The sequence below is a fragment of the Equus asinus genome, chromosome 24, assembly GCF_041296235.1.
Source record: "Equus asinus isolate D_3611 breed Donkey chromosome 24, EquAss-T2T_v2, whole genome shotgun sequence".
Classification (NCBI taxonomy): Eukaryota; Metazoa; Chordata; class Mammalia; order Perissodactyla; family Equidae; genus Equus; species Equus asinus.
In genome coordinates, this window is record NC_091813.1 from 37,032,646 (window position 1) to 37,047,262 (window position 14,617).

The following is a 14,617-nucleotide window of genomic DNA, read 5'->3' on the forward strand; positions in this document are numbered from 1 at the left end:
CAAAGAGAACAGATTAGTGGCTACCAGGGGAAAGATGAGGTCGGGGGTGGGCACAAAGGGTGAAGGGGTGCACCTACAACACGACTGACAAACAATAATGTACAATTGAAATTTCACAAGATTGTAACCTATCATTAACTCAATAAAAATTTTTTAAATAAAGGATTCTGCTGAGTAAACAATAAATGTCTACTAGGGGAGAAAAGGAGAGGCTGCAGACAATACATAGGGTGAAAACAAAAGTAATGACAGTGTAAGAGAGGTTTTTTTTACTAACAATTCCCTATGGCTTCTGCCAAAGCATCTCTTTGGCATTTCAGTGTAGCAACACGGGGCTCTAATCTGTTCTCTCCTCCAAAATTTTAGAAATTCCACTCCCTCCAAATCTGTATCCCTGACTGCAACTGCTCCAACCAGCAGAGTGTGGAGGAGAGCAGAAAGCATAAAGAGTTGCCATGTGGTGAGTAGATGTTGCATAACTGAAAATAGTCTTTCTTAGGTGATGCTCCAAAAATGTTCAGTTGACTAGAAAAGTATTTATTAAGTACCCATTCTGTGCCCAGGATGACCATAGGCACTGAGAATACCAGAGAGAGCAAAGGAACAATTTCTTTCTTTGAAGATCTTAAAATGTATTTGGGGGTTGCTATGGACTGATTTTTGTGCTCCGTCCACCCCCCACCAAATTCGTATTTGAAACCTAATCCTCAATGTGATGGTATTTGGAGGTGGGGCCTTTGGGAGGTAAATAGGTCATGAAGGTGGAGCCCTCATGGATGGGATTCATTCATGAGTAAGAACAGATACAAGACAGATTCTCTCTCTCTCTGAGGGGCTGTATCTTCTCCATGTGAGGATACAAAATGGCCATCTGCAAACCAGGGAGAAAGCTGTCACAAGACATTTAATCTGCCAACACCTTGATCCTGGATGCCCAAGCCTCCAGAACTCTGAGAAATAATTGTCTATTGTTTAAGTCACCCAGTCTATGATAAGTTGTTATTGCAGCCTGAACTGGGTAAGCCAGGGGTGAAAAACATGTAAACAAAACTAGAGGTCAATTTAAAGCAATTCATGAAACTGTAGCCAGGGCAGTGTGTTCCCTAGCCTATAACCAAGTCAGGGTTCTAGCCATTGGATGGACGGAGAAATGTGCTTTGTGGTGAGCTGGTGTGCCTGCTGCTGACTTTCCCCAGTGCCCAGCTCTGGGGCATCACTTGAAGATATACAGTGTTTGAATATGCCCCTGGAATACTTCACTCTTATTGCAGACATGGCATATTTGTGTATCTACAATTCACCTATGTATCTTGCTCCTTTCAATAAAATCTGCCGCCTCTCTGAATTGCTATCTTGGGAGCCAAAAGGGAAAGAGACCTTCTCTGCCATAGTCCTCACATATTAAGCCTCACTCATGGAGGTTAAGATGGAGACTTTGCAGCTGGACTGCCTGGTTCTAATCCTGGCTTTACCACTCAGCAGCTTTGTGAATCTGGGCAAGACGTTAATTTCCCTGTGCCTCAGTTTCCTCACCTGAGAAATGGGGATAATAACAGATCTACCCTTAGGGGTTTTTATGAATATTAATTGAGTTAATGTATATAAAATCACTTAGAAACACACCTGGCTAATAGCTGACACTGTATGTCAGCTAGTAGTATTCTCCCAATTCTTTCAACAGCATGACAATTCTCTGAGTCTTTTTGAATGACTATATATATATGGAGAGAGTTCTATCATGACTTTCTTCACAATACCTCTATCTTTCATTCAACAAACTTTTATTTAATATATACCATGTTCTAGCCAAGCCATGGAGATCCAAAAATAGGAACCTTCTATAGGACACTTCCTCTGCATTCCTATGACCACAGCTATCAAATCTGGGCTGCTTTAATCAGATCAGCTTCTCTAAAATCCATCTTTCATAAAGCCATCCTGTTCAAGCATCTCTACTGTTCCCTGATACTCACTAGCTTGAGCTGAACCCCTGTCCAGTGTTTCTCCTTACGGATTCCACCTCTCTTCCTCCACTCCAATGACAATTCCGCTCCAATCCAGCCTCCTGGCCATCAGTAAACATGCCATACTTCTTTTGTATCTGTGTGTGCCTTTATTCCCAATTAGATTCTAAAATTCCTTAAGAGTAGACAATGCGGTTATGGAAAGAACATGGGCTTTGTACTTGGACTTGGAGTTGACATCACAGAGCATGGTAATTATTAGACAACTTGTCTGAGCCCAGTTGCTCCGTTTGTAAAAGGGAAGTGTCTAGCACAGTGCTGGGCATGTAATGAATGTTAATTTCCTTCTTCCTTTTGTGTCATTTCCAGCACCCACTAGAATGCTGAAGGATCAGCTTGTGTCTCGGCCAAACACACAAGAAGAGTGCAATCATATAACTAAAGTAATTTATTTAAAAGTTATTTCCTTAACTATAACTTCTCATTGAGGCCATGGGAAATGAAGAAACCTTTCCTCTTCTGTTAGAAACATACTCCCAGCTTAACATGTTAGTGATTTCCTCTCACTATTACCTAGGCAAGCACTAGTGCTGGATTTTTCCAGTCATTCATTCTGTAATTTTTATTTCTGATGTCTCAGACTCATCCCCCATGCAGCCAGAACCTCAACAGCAGCTCCTGAGGATATCCAAAAGACTTTTTTTTTTTGTAACCAGGGCTCCATGCTGCTGTGCAGATTGCCTGGCAGAAGGGATATCGTGCATGAGGTGTTTGAGCTAGAAATGCCAAAAGTAGTACCTTTCTGCGATGTATTTTCATGAGCTGAAAAGAACAAATAGGCTAAAGGGAAGAATTCTTTGAAGGAAACTATTGAGCATCACATTAAAAAATATACATGATAAATTTTAGCATATATTGCTGTAAAAATATTTTTTTGTATTCTACCTTATGTAACAAACTTGATAGGAAGTGCTATGGAATAACATCGTGACGCGTAGATGAACATTAATGGGTCAGTTATTCTTGTTAGCCTCACTTGAAGTTACTGAGAATAAATGAGACAACTTCTGATGTTTTACCCTGAACATTATTCTAAAGATTTAACCTAATCTTAATCCTCTGATTTAACATAATCTAAATTCAGGGTTATACTATTCACAGTGGGAGAATATATAAACATTCTAGGTGGTTTTGGGTTTTTTTGCATTTAAAGATAAATCTTCTAATTTGTTGTAAAAACAGATTCATGAGTGAGTCACAGGAAGGTAGTGCTCAGTGACAACGACAAGGGCTAGAGGACCTCAGATAAGAGGATATCCTTTCCAGAAAGTTCAAGAAGCAACTAAACTAAACAGTATATCATTTAGGCATATATGTGATAAAAACCACATTTTCAAAAGCCTGGGGATGATAGACAAAGACAAACTTCAGGATAGTGGCTCCTGTGCATTGGAGGTAGGAACTGGAGTGCACAGGCTGACCTAAGTTATTGGCAACATTCCAGAGTGTGTGTCAGGCTGTGTGTTCACAAGGGCTCACCATGTTCTTAAGTAAATAAATAAAAGGTTTTAAAACCAGACTATGGACGAGTCACTAGTGACAATGTATCCTGAACTATGAGTTTGGACCAATCCAATTTGGTTCACCTGAGGTTCATTTATAGAAAATTTTATTTTTTTGTAAAATAATTCAGGAGGAAGGTACAGGGAGTATACTTTTTAAAAGTTTTTAAAAAATGTTTTCGAAGTTAGTTACATACGTCTTCAATACTAGCGCTAGAATCATACGCATGAGGCAGAAGACAATTCCCCACAAAGCAGCCAGACCTAGAACAACACACTGAGGGAGGAGACCGAAAGGGAGGATACGTTAAGAGAGAAATGAAGCCCATCTGCATAGACGAGAAAGCATCCAGAATATAAAGGCATGAATTGAAAACTCCATTGGCTGACAGTAGGCCGTTGCGTAAGACACACATCCAATGTGAATATGCAATTATCTATGAACACCTATTATGCTAGAAACAAGGTACAGTTACCCCCTCAAAGAGTCTTGCACCCTGAAGATAAAAAGTCTAACAGATTCTCAGGTTCAAAGAGATCATTATCTTCCCCCGTCTGAGAAAAGAAATTAAGGAATAAATGGTGAAAAAAGATCAGACTGCCAGCAAGGGATACTTGTTTTCCATAAAGACGGTGGACAGAAGTTTGGAAACTTGATTCAATTTCCCATTGCAAAACAACCGCCTTCACCCCTGCTGGTCACAGGTCTTACTCTTCTGTAGTCGGAGGCAGAGAACTCTGAGCAACAAGGCTGATAGAAAACTCTTCGGAATGTGCATTCTCCTCTTCACAGCTCACATCCCTGGGTGCCAGCTCTCACGAGGCATAGAGCTATAGATAAAGGCTCTCAAATAGGCATTGAACTAAAAATGGAGCCCATGTTTTTTGCCCTGGAAAAACTGGTCACCTAGAGCAGTTTTAAAAATCAAGTCTGTTTGATTTCATTCCCCTCAGTTGCGGCACACCCCTTGTAAACATTTAAGTTTGATTTTGATTTGTGACGCCTCACTGGGAGCTTCTATCCTTGCCACTTGCGGGCACCCTCCCCCTTTGCTTTGTAATTTTATTAATTAGGATTGGGGCTGACGGACATCTGTAACCAGCATGTTTCTATTCATATACAGCATCTTTACTGGAACTGCAATCTGTTTTGCAATAAAACTTACTTTCTGGTGTTTATTGACTTCTTGAGCCCGAACACCAATTCCAGTAATTAGGCTGAAACCATGGCATGATTGATTTAGAGGGGCTGATGCTAACTGCTTAGATCAGCACGTTCTAGGGACCTTCCATGAAATGATTTTCCTGCAAATTGCCATCACTTTATGATAGGTAAAAAGCAAAGTTCATAGAAGCCCTCTGACATATTTCCAACTTTCAATTATTCATGGTAACGAGGGCCAGGTAGGCAGCCCTGTGGTTCCCGGTGGAGCGTCAAGTTAAATCCTGACAGCCTAGAAATAATGGTAGTCTTGGCTCAAGGTACTCAGGGGCCAGTTAGGCATTTGTCAGTGTTGCTTTCTGCATTTTTCCACGGTAATGGGTTGGAGCTTAGAGTAGTAGCCACCTGTTGAACAACCCATCCATCCCCATTGGTCTCCAATGATGTCAATATTCTGAAGAGCACACTGAGATCCACCTAGAGTGACAGCATCAAAGCAAGCCAGCATGCCTGCCCTGCAGAGAAATAGTGACAGCCCTGTGGGTGGTGTTCCTCCATCCCTTTCCACAGCCTTCCTCTGGGTGTAGAACAGACCAACTGAAAAGGGAGGTTTTGCCAAAGTAAAGTGAGCAGCTGGGGGGTGGGGGAGGACTCAGAGCGGCAGGGACACGGGATGAGGGAGGCAGGTAAGCCATCCCAAGGGTGCAAGGCTGCTGGCTGGGTCCCTGTGGGAAGATGTGGGGAAAGTCCTTTCTCTTCATTTGCTCTTGCTTCGTATCTTGTAGTGCCTCAGAGCACTGTCCCCACCGAGGACAGAGAGCTACCACACTTATAGAAGGATTCTTAGTTTTGCCCTCTTTTGAAAAACCTTTAAGAAGGGACTGTGTCCCACAATGGGTTGGATGTTAGGACAGATGTGTAAAAACCACTCAGTAGATTCAAGAAAGAGACTGAATCTGAGAGTGAATCACATGCCAAGAGATGGTCTTAGATTTCAAATAAAAATTGAAGAAAGCAGTTTTTCAAGTGAAAACTGATGGGAAACATCCTATTAATTAGAGCAAATGAACAATGTGGTTTGGGTCACTTCTAATGAATTAGCAATGCCATCTAAATTTGCACAGGCATGTTTTCCATTTATTATTTGATCCCAAAATGGTCCTTGTCAGGTACAATTGATGAGTTAACAGAGAGGTTGTATGACTTGCCCAGGTCACACAGCTAAGGAGAGTGGTGAGGGGAGGCAACCCCATATGGCGAAAGTGCTCTGGTTAAGAATCAGAAGATCTGTTTTCTAATTTAAATGAACAAATTAATTTTGCAACAGAAAGCAAGCAACTCAACTGATAGAGATTGCTCACTCATAAGACAGGAACTTGGAGAAGATTAGTGGTTCTGAACTCTACCTGCACTTTAGATGCCCCTCCTACCTGGAGAGTTTTACAAAATATTACATCCCAGACTCCAGACTCACCCTTGAGCAGATCACTCCAAATCTTTGTTTGCTGCCTCCAAGGCTTTGTTGCCTCAAGCCTTGCTGTTTGTTTGTTTGTTGTTATTTGTTTCCAGGCTGCCCAGGTGATTCCTTCCCACAGGCAGCATGGAAAACCCCAGAAATGGATGATTTCTGAGGTGCCCTCTAATGAGGATCAAGGCTGGCCCAGGGAGAGAAGCCCAAGGCTCCTGCCCTACATACTGGTCTGTATCATCCTCTGGGAAGCATGGGTCACCCTGACCTGATCCAACCTGATTCCTATCCAAAGTTAGACGACCACCTGGTAACCAGACCCCACCTGCACTGATACCATTTTAAAGACTTTTTAACGTAATCTTTCCTTTGTCTTGTAAAGAAATAACTCACATACCTATGATTATAAATTTAGTCCTACTCTCAACCCATGTTTGCAGCTCTTCCCTGCCCATGGGTCCTAGCCCCATGCTGCAGCTCTTTGTGGCCCCTGGGTCCTGTCCCCATGCTACTCCACGCTATTCTCTGAATAAAGGAGCACTACTGCCAGACCTTGAGAGTCAAAAAAATCTTTCTTTCGACTCCTCGGCTCACTGAGCCCGCAACACACTCCAACTTTAATATTCGACATTAATTTTTTTCCCAAGCCCTCTATTTAGGGCCAGGCATTTTTAAGTCCATTTGCTTCTCACTGCTTTACCTCTCACAATGTTTTCTCACAAGAGTGTAGATGGGACAGGAATGCACGGATGCTGATGCCTGTCCTGGGCTATTTCCTCTAACATCTCGAAGGCTCCCGAAAATGTCAGTCCCACGTGAAGTAAGAACTCATTTGTGTAGAGGAAAACAATAAATTTTTGCTGAAACATAATATCACTTTAGGGAAAAGTCAATACAGAAAGGGACAACTTCCTTTCTTTTTTAGTTGTAAGTGTTGAAAATTTGCTGGCAAGAAAGACGATCTTTAAGAAGAAGTAGAACTTAAAATAGTTATCTCATTGAGGGAAGAAATATTAATCCTTAACATTCCTATGAACTCTTGTCCTTTCAACAAGAAACCAACAGTAATTTTAAGGGTGTATAAATTTGATTTATAATTTATTGAAAATGCTAAAAGCCCAGGGAATATTTCATTGTTGTACTTTCCCTCAGCTCCCTAATTTTAACTGTCCGGCATTATTTGTTAGATATCACGTAACCGGTTTTCCAAATGGAAGAAGATGACATTTAATGGGGAATCTACACTGTACTTTAAAGCCAGCACATAATTTGCTGGTCAGAAGGCAGCTCTTTTTGGGCTGTATGTTTAACCTATAGTAATGACACAGATACTAGTAAATGTGCTTTAAGCATAAAAAAATAAAGCATTGTTTCTTGAAATGCGTTTCTTAGAATACTTATCTCCATGAGGGAGGAAAATGTACTCTGAATAACTGTGGGAAACACTTGAATAAAGTTATACAGATTACAGCAAGTCTGCTTAGTCTAGGGCATACTAATGGGCCTTGGACATCTCCAAAGGTGAGACTGCAGTACAACATTCTGTAAACTCATCTGACCTCAGTACCATTTTTTGTGGAGCATCCTAGGGCTAGGGATGCTTCAAACAACTTTGGAAAACAATGGACTAGAAATAGAAAGATGTATCAGTCATACTACTTATATTGAATTTTGCCATTGTAAAGAATCTATATGGAATTTTTATGCAAAATTTTTGCATAAAGGAACAAAGATTAGAGAAGAAGTCATTCTCTCTCTACCTCCAATGCACTGAATGTCTTCAACAGAGACTCTCAGAGGTGAGAACCCTAAACACCTGTTAACAACCAAGAAATGAAGATAGCACAAATCAAGAAAACAAAGAGCAGAATTTCAGAAATAAAATGCAATTAAAATTATCAGTAAGTTACTTACCAGGGGGCAGATAAGTCAGCCCCTTATCAAAGTCAGAAATAATGTACCATCAGTAGATTAAAGGGGCACTCAAACACTTGCTTAATTTAGGTAATGATGTTTATCTATTCAAAGAATGTTCTGTATTTATACTTAGCTATAAAACTGTTTGGGGTGGTAAAAAATATATTTGCAAAACTAAATTGAAACACAATTTTGTTTTGATAACATTACCAGTTTAATTAACAAGTGCGTAAATGATGAAATTACGGGCAGCAAATTTTAAATTAAGATTGCTAACCTAAATGTTTGAGAAATAAACATAATTTATGCTTGTTCAGAATTGGCAGAAAGCATTTGAAACTGGACTATTTCTTGCATGAAACTTTTCCCCACTCATCATGAGCATAGATTTTTTTTTCCCCTGGGGTTAGGAATAACAAGGATGAGTAAAATCTTCAGGTAATTGAAAAGTTTAATTTTAGTTCACAGTTCCAATTTCCTTCTCTAGTAAATCATATCACTGCTGCTAAAAAGTAGGAAACAGGGCTAATTTTAGTTTCTTTATTTTTTCTACTCCTGCCCACACATTAATTTAATGGGCAATGAAAGTCCATAAAGCAGGGCACAGGAGAGATCAGTTAAAAAAAAAAAAAAAAAAAAGAGCATCAGGAGAAAAATGTCTACTGACTGGGTGATGGTAATAGTTCCCTGAATTAATCAAGAGAGTGCCGGCAAGATTGGAAATCAAAACGATGCTGACAGGCTGAAATGCCCTTTATGATGGTTTTGTTGAAATACCTACTGAAAGTGTGCCCACTTCGTATTCACAGACCCAGACTGTTTGGAAAACATACACACGCTCTTCTCAAAGTACACCAATCAACTAGTTTTTATGTTGTTAGTAACAATATTCAGTGGTGTAGCCTCTGGACCATTGTTTACCTTAAGCAAAAGGAATTGGAAGATTCCAGAAGAGCATTCTAAACCCAGAATCATATTGCCAAGCACCAAGTACATTTACAGCACTTGTTGCTGAGTGGATGAAAGAATGACAAAATGAAGAAATGATGGAATGAGGGATGTCACCTTTAATGTTAGCCTAGTTCTTATTTTATGCCCTGATGATTCCACTCTGCCTGGCTTCTTAACTTCCATTCCCTCTAGAACAAGGATCATTCTTCCCTACCCTCTATTTTGTCTTGCCTCTGCTTCTTACCCATGGAATTCCCTGATGCCAATTGCCTTCCCAACTACCTGGTTCCCAAGTTCTGCCTGCTCTCGGATAGTCTGTTGTACTCCTTTTCCTATCATCTTCCCTAACTACGATGTGGAGTGCCAATCAAATCCACAGTCGCTGATTTCCTGGACACATCTATTGTTCTGTTCACTTCCTTCCTGTTGGGTCTTGCCCTATAGTCCATCCCACTGGCTCCAGTTTCTCTGCCCCACCACTCTGGAATTAATTGAGGGCATGCAGGGTCCTGTCCCAATGAATGACCATGAGTGTGAACATATTGAAACAAGTAGGTATTTTAAAATAAATACTAACGGGTTGTTTCTATCTCCCAGCGCAATACTATCAGCACAAAAACAAGTTTGTGAACACACTCATAGTCCATAAGAAGACTCTCCATGTACACCCAGGCCAATAACCACAGGAGGAACTCTGTGTAACTGCAGGTTCCCAGAGGTTCTAGCTCAGGATATCTGGTGCAAGGATTCTGATGCACAGGCAGGCTGAGGAACTCCAGGGTTATGCGTCGTAGTCTTCATATCGAATTGGCTTCCGAACACCAGCTGTGATTCGTCTGACTGAAGCAGCTTGAATTGCAGAGCTGTAGTTTCTATTATTTTTACTTCAGGTATTCTGTCACATCTGAGACTCTCATGAAAATTCTTAAAAAGAATCTCTCTTTGAATGTAAAATGGTGTCAATGTTGTGGAAAATAGTATGGCAGTCCTACAAAAAATTAAAAATAGAATTACCATATAATCCAGCAATTCCACATCTGAGTGTACATCCAAAAGAATTGAAGGCGGGTTCTCGAAGAGATATTTGTTCACCCATTTTCATAGCAGCACTATTCATAGTAGCCAAAAGATGAAAGCAACCCAAGTGTCCATTGATGCATGAATGGATAAATAAAGTGTGGCATATACATAAAACGTTATTCAGCCTTAAAAAGGAAGGAATTCTGATACATGCTACAATATAGATGAACCTTGAGGACATCGTGCTAAGTGAAATTAGCCGGTCACAAAAAGACAAATACTGCATGATTCCATTTATATGAGGTACCTAGAGTAGTCAAATTCATAGAGCCAGAAAGTAGTATGGCAGTTTCCAGAGCCTGAAGGAAGAGGGTCATAGGGAGTTATTGTCTAACGGGTATAGAGTTTCAGTTTTGCCAAAGAAAAGAGTTCTGGAGGTGATTGTTACACAACAATATGAAGTGCTTAATGCCACTGAACTGTACCCTTAAAATGGTTAAGATGATCAATTTCATGTTATGTATATTTCATTGCAGTTAAAAAATTCTTTTAAAGATCCTCCTTGCCAAAAATTTTTAAAAAATAAGAGAGAAAGAAAAAAAGAATCCCAGTTTCTTGGGCTTTGGTTCCTAATTCCAAGATGCTATGTTGCTATATATACAGACTACAAAGTCAAAATAAACTTTGTAAGCCTAGAGACTGTATGTAGTGTTGTCAGATCTTGCTCAAATACTATGACATTCAATTGAGTAGCGACTATACTCAAGGCAGTGTATTAGGTACTTTTCAAGGGGAAGGGTGCTGGGTACCAGACTATATAGGACAGAATCTCAGGCATGGGAAAATTTAAAGTCTACTTGAAGGGATAAAATACATACACTAGTAACTATATGTGAGGTTGAATGTTATATGAGGCAGAAAATTACATGTCATGAGAGATCACAGAAGGAGGAGTTCACAGTCAATTGGGAGGATAAGAGATGGCTTCATGGAGAAGGTAACATCTGATTCGAGCCTTGAAGGCTGGGGAGGATTTGGCAGGCAGAGATGTGAGGTGGTCATTCCAAATAGAAGGAGAAGTAAATGCAAAAGCATGAGCAGCATTCCAAAAATAGGAAACTGTCGGTTTTGGCTGGAGCATGAGAAAGACATAACAGGCTTTTGGAGATAGGCAGACAAGGTGGGTTAGATCCGCTTTTGACCTAATTTGAGACAATAGGAAACCTTCAAATGGCTTTGAATTCGAATAATCACACACACACAAAAACAGAGCTATTTTGAAGATTTTTAAGATGTAAGCTGTAGCGGTTATCTTAAAATGGATTTGAGAATGCAGGTGGAATATCAGCCAGGAAACTCTTACAAAGGCACCTGAAAATTAATGACCACCTGGAATACAAAAGTGGCTGTAGAAATCAAAATAAGAGAAGAGGATGAGCTATCATAAGACACATCAGAGAGAACGTGGAAGGGTGGAGAGAGCACTGGACTGGGAGTCAGGACTAAGGTTGTAATCTTGGTGTTACTAACCCCTTCTTTGTATAAGCTTGAAAGGTCATTTGACATCTCAGAGCTTTAGTATTTTCATCTGTAAAATTTAAGAGTTAGATAGGATAATTTTAATGGTTATTTCCAGCACCAAAATTCCAGGATTCTAAATTGAAGTTGTGATTTGGGGGAGTCATCTCAAGAGGAGTGGTGGTTACAGCTCAGATGTCAATAAAATCACCAAGGAGGAGAAAGTCAAGGGGAAGATATGAACCATTGTGAAAGACTCTTATCTCCCTCTCCTGTGTGGGGAAAGCAAGCCTACATCTTAGCACAATTGTGCTGACAAAGACAAATGACAGATGAAAATACAAGAAGGAAACAAACAGAGCAGGCATTTGGATTAGGGAGTTCCAAGTACCCCCATCTCTAACGCTCAGATTACACTTTTTCTCCCACAGGAAGTTAATGAAGCTGAGTCTGACCTGATCAGATTTATTTGTACCTCTCCAGAAGGTCTGTCTGTCTCTCGTGATGCTCTCTGTGTCTACATCACATTTGTGAGGCAAACTGGCCTGGCAGTTGGTCTGGCAGGAGAGCAGCACCAGTGAAAGTAGCAGCTGAGCTAGCAGGGGTGTGCATCTTTGTTTTATGGTCCTGTTCCTCCTGGCTTGAACCATGGCGCTACCATCACTCTGGCAGGCCCGGCAGCAGGTGCAGGACCATTGTTTGTGTTGCCCAGCTCTGCAACAGTAAGAGCTGGGCCAGGGAAATGGCAGCTGCTCAGCTGGGCAAGGCAATGGTGAGGGATTGTTTTGAGATAGCTTTGCAGTTGACACCAGACACAAATCATTATTGTTTATGAAGATGCTTCCTCCTGTCATTTAGCATTCTACTGTTGGACAAGAAGATTAAAGGACCAAATGAACATAGTTTTTGGTTTGGTGCTGTTCTTACCCATAGCCAGAATTTCAAGAAAGTGCAATCCCAAACCAGCTAATCTGTGTCATGCATTGTTGCTTTTAAGCTCCCCCATTAACGGACTGTACTCATCCAACTACTGAAGAAGGCCCAACTGTCCAGGACTTCCTTCTTTGATTCAACAAACTATCTATATACAGCCATTTCACCTCAATGGCAGTAACGCTCTATTTTATAATAGTTATTTTCTATTATTATTAAAATATTGATATGGACCCTATTCCTTCTCTCAATTGAATAAGAACTAGTACCTATTCCAGTGTATCAAAAAATGTCATTCTTATTAGAACGCAATAAACAGTTTGTTTATTTCTGCTATTCCTGACATTTCTTTTGGAATATTAGTCTTAGGACATTGTGGAATTTTGAGTTTGGGTTAAAGAGGATCTACTATACAACAAATTCCATAAGAGCAAGGAATTATTTTCTATTTTGTTCATTAACACCTAGAAGTGGGCCTGCTACATAGTATATGCCCAATAATTATTTGTTGGATGAATAGAATAGATGGATCATGATGGTAGCTAGGCCTTCACAGAAACCTCATTATAGGTCAAAACCTTTAGAAATTTGTTAATATCTCTAAACTAAATATTCTATTTAAGACATATTGTCTCTTAGAGAACCAAAGTTCTCTGTTAGCATCTACAGTAAAAACTTGTTTCAAAGGAAAGCACCTAATAGATTTCAATAACTGTGTGTTGATGTTGACAACGATGTAGAAAAACCAAGGGGAACCTAGAGAGCTCATGATAATATTCATATCTAGGGACAAGTTTGCTGGTGGCCTTGCAGAAACACAGTTGAGAATGGAGCCTGGCATACATTTGTATATTTCATGTCTAAAGATAACAATGTTTAGATACATTCGTCGATAAAATAATGAACACCCGAAGAGGTCTAATGTTCGTGTGTCCTAGTATTACTTAGCCACTTATATTCTAAACTAAGTCGCATAAGAGAAAAAACTATTGATGATGTGATTCATTCTGCCAAAAATGGTTTTTATTGTATTGTTTTAACATTTACTTAATTTAATATTAGCTTATTGATTTAAGTGCCGTTTCTTACCACCATCTAGAAGTTCAGATCCAGAAGGAGTATTTTCATTAGTATGTATTTAGCAACTGATCAAAAATACTTTTTTCCAATTACACTGTTAGGTGGATTAATATTAAATGAATATAGCACCTTGAAGAAAAGCCTTAATCACATGTTAAATGGCATTTATACAATCCAGAAGATATTGCAGTGGATGAAATTTCTTCAATACAATAATTTTTGCTGGGATATACAACCACCTGAAATCGTTAATAGAAGTACACAGATCTCCAGAAAAAAGATAACAGGTACATGGTACATTAGCATGCCAGTCTATGTATGCACAGACATTTCAGGCAGGATAAAGAGGATCGTAGTCTTAGAGGCTAAAATATATGTTCTTTATTATTGTGGAGAATCAACGCATAAGCCTTGCAGATATACCATGACACAGTCAGCAAGGCAACCCAAGGAGGAAACCCATGGAATGCTAGCATCATTGAAGATCACTGAGGAATCAAATTTGACCTAGAGGAAAGTATAAGGAGAACAAGCAGAGTCCTGTCAGTACAGCTGCTCCAGGAAGAGGAGGGACAATATGGAAATGAACAAAGCCAGAACACCTGGTGGAGTGTCCATGCATCTGAAAGCTAGATCTGAGGGAAAATGTGAGATGAATGCGAACATGTGGGGTAATCAAAGACAAAGAAATACTGAAGGGCTTCTTGTACCACAAATATCTTCTGTTCAGCTGGACAGCTCTTGATAAATCAGTGTGTGATTTCATCCATATAAAACTATGTAAATCTTAGGGAGGGAGAAAGAGGTGAAGATTATCTGGTAAATACTAAGATTTCCAAGAGTGAGGAGTAATTATTTTGCAACAGGCAATGGAAACCAAGCCTGGTATTTCTTAAGCAAGTTCTGGATCATCAAGCTGTCCTTTGAAATTTTTCTTATTTCTCTGTGTGTGTGAAATTGCTGCATTTATATTTAAGTGGTACACTTGGCATATTGCTTTTCCATTTCCACTTAAAAAAAGGGGAGGCCTTTATAAATATCA